The 2,996-nt window shown below is 45.7% G+C and overlaps 1 pseudogene; it reads left to right on the top strand.

Moving 5' to 3' along the window:
- The first annotated feature begins 1,360 nt into the window (after positions 1-1,360).
- Positions 1,361-2,578, top strand: LOC145544470 (E3 ubiquitin-protein ligase makorin-1 pseudogene; annotated as a pseudogene).
- The last annotated feature ends 418 nt before the right edge of the window (positions 2,579-2,996 follow it).

The following is a 2,996-nucleotide window of genomic DNA, read 5'->3' as shown; positions in this document are numbered from 1 at the left end:
GACTTCAAGGAGCATGGAAAAGCAAGGAAACATGACACCACCAAAGAAACACAATCCTAAGGAAATGGAGATCTGTGGTTTGCCAGATAAATAATTCAAAATAGTTGTTTTAAGAAAGCTCAGTGCACTACAAGAAAACACAAACAGACAGTCCAAAATCAAGGCACTCATACACACACAAAGCGAGAAACTTAACTGAAAGATAGAAATTATAAAAAAAGAAGTAAACAGAAATTCTGCAGCTTGGAAACTACAGGGAATAAAGTGAAAAATGCCCTAGGGAGCAACAGCAGACTTGATCAAGTAGAAGAAAAAGACCTTGAGAAGTCAAAAACAGGAAATTATCCATTCAGAAGAAAACAAAGGAAATAAAAGAATGGACAGAGGGGGAAGAAAGTATACATGAACCATGGGAGACAATTAAAAGAAACAATCTACAGTTACTGAAGTCCCAGAAAGAGAAGAGAGGAAGCTTATTTAAAATATTAATTCTTGAGAACTTTCCAAAGCTGTGGCGAGATTTGGACATCCAAGTTCATGAAATTCATAGTTCCCCAAAAAATCTATTCCAAGATAGCACTGGATTCCCAGATGGCTCAATGGTAAACAATCCACCTGCCAATGCAGGAGACTCAGGTTCAATCCCTGGGCTGGGAAGACCCCTTGGAGAAGGAAATGGCAACCCACTCTAGTACTCTTGTCTGGGAAATCCCATAGACAGAGGAGCCTTGTGGGCTGTAGTTCATGGAATCACAAAGAGTCAGACACGACTGAGCATGCATGGCAGGGGGAAGAGAGCATTAATAAAAATCAAAGAAAGAATTTTAGAAGCAGCAAAAGAAAAATTCCTCCCATGTAAGGGAAATGTGATAAGGCTCCAACTAGATTTCTCAGCTGAAACTCTGCAATCTGGAGACGGCAAAATAACATACTCAAAATGCAGAAAGGGAAGAAGGTCCAACCAAGAATACTTTACCCAGAAAATGTGTACTTCAGAAAAAAAGGAGAAAGAAAGACTTTCCCAGACAAACAAAAGCTGATGGAGTTCATCACCACTGGTCCTGCCTCACAAGAAGCGTTGAAAGAGTTCTTCAAGCTGAAGTGAATGGACGCTAATTACTAACATGAAAACGTGAAAATGTAAAACCCACTGGTAAAGGTGAGTATACAGTTAAATTCTAAAACTGCAATACTGAGTATGAAAACACAGCTGGATTAAAGGTGAAGGAATAGGCAGTGACAACAGCTGGACTAAGCAGGTCACCTGCAGATACAGAGATGGGTTGGCAAGGAGGGATATCACTGTGAAACTGAGAGAAAAAAGGCACGACAAACAAACCAGAAACCCAGATGCTATTTCATGCATGAGGTTTGTAAGGAAGGAGATAACTGTCGCTACTCACACGACCTCTCTGACAGTCCAAATAGTGTGCAAGTATTTTCAGTGAGGGTACTGTATTTACAGAGACCACTCCAGATATGAACATAGCAAGCCACTGAAACAGGAAGAAGCAACTGCTACAGATCCAGCTGCAAAGTCATCCCTTGCTGCTTCCTGGAGTCTCTCATCAGTTGGACCGACTGTTGAATATGGGCAAGGCTGAGTCAAGAAATTCAAATTTTGCAACTGTAGGAGCTGGTTCAGAAGACTGAGTGAACACCATCGACTGTGGCCGGACTGCCCCTTCTTCCACCGAAGCCCCCCTGCAGGGCTCAGTGACCAAGGAAGACTTGGAGAAGGAGCAAAGTGCAGTGGAGACCAAGAAGCAGCTCTCGCCCTATGCCGCGGTGGGGGATTGCCACTATGGGGAGAACTGTGCGTATCTGCGTGGAGACGTGTGTGATATGTGTGAGCTGCAGATCCTGCATCCCGTGGATGCTGCCCAGAGGTCACAGCATCTAAAATCCTGCATCGAGGCCAGTGAGAAGGACATGGAGCTCTTGTTCGCGGTGCAGCACAGCAAGGACATGGTGTGTGGCATCTGCATGGAGGTAGTCTACAAGAAAGCCAACCCCAGCGAGCGCCGCTTCGGGATCCTCTCCAACTACAACCACACCTACTGTCTCAAGTGTATTTGCAAGTGGAGGAGTGCTAAGCAATTTGAGAGCAAGATCGTAAAGTCCTGCCCAGAATACTGGATCACATCTAACATTGTCATTTCAAGTGAGTACTGGGTGGAGGAGAAAGAGGAGCAGAAACCCATTCAGAAATACAAGGAGGCAATGAGCAACAAGACAGGCAGGTATTTTGATGAAGGCTGTGGGAGCTGCCCATTTGGCGGGAACTGTTTTTACAAGCATGCGAACCCTGATGGCCGTAGAGAGGAGTCACAGAGACAGAAAGCAGCAAGCAGCAAGCAGATACCAGGCCCGACGAAGGAACCACTTCTGGGAGCTCATCGAGGAACGAGAGAATGGCAGCCCTTTTGACGACAAAGAGGAGGTTGTCACCTTTGAGCTGGGCAAGATGTTGCTTATGTTTTTAGCTGCAGGTGGGGACGAAAACCTGACAGACTCTGAAGATGGGTGAGACTTGTTTCACAATGAGCTGGAAGATTTTTATAACTTGGATCTATAGCAGCTCAGCGGGGTGCGTGAACCGGTCTGCCGAGCCTCAGATGGCAGTGGGCCTCGGGGGTGGTGGCCGTGCCTGGGGCCGCTCTCCTAGGCAGGCTTCTCAACTCCAGGTGCTGCAGTAGTCATTTTTACCCAGGGTCTGTCTTCTCATCCCCTCACCTTGCCCCAAGGAGTATGTTGTTTTCTCTGTTTAAAAAAGTTACAACAATAAATCTGAAAGTTAGTTTTTTTGTAACGTAAATTTAACTGTCTAGATAGTTAGTGTAGGTTTGTCCCGTCATGTTTTCCACCAGATCCACACAGTTCAAGGGAAGTGTTTCTGGATTTCCGGGACTCATTGTTGAGGACCCTGGGTTTAGAAGTAACAGCACTGGCCCCTGCTTTCGGGGACCAGGAATTGGGGTGCTGGGTGAAGGATC

Source organism: Giraffa tippelskirchi, chromosome 4 (assembly GCF_054371585.1).
Source record: "Giraffa tippelskirchi isolate mGirTip1 chromosome 4, T2T-mGirTip1v1.2.pri, whole genome shotgun sequence".
Classification (NCBI taxonomy): domain Eukaryota; kingdom Metazoa; phylum Chordata; class Mammalia; order Artiodactyla; family Giraffidae; genus Giraffa; species Giraffa tippelskirchi.
This window is presented reverse-complemented; position numbering and strand designations above follow the sequence as displayed.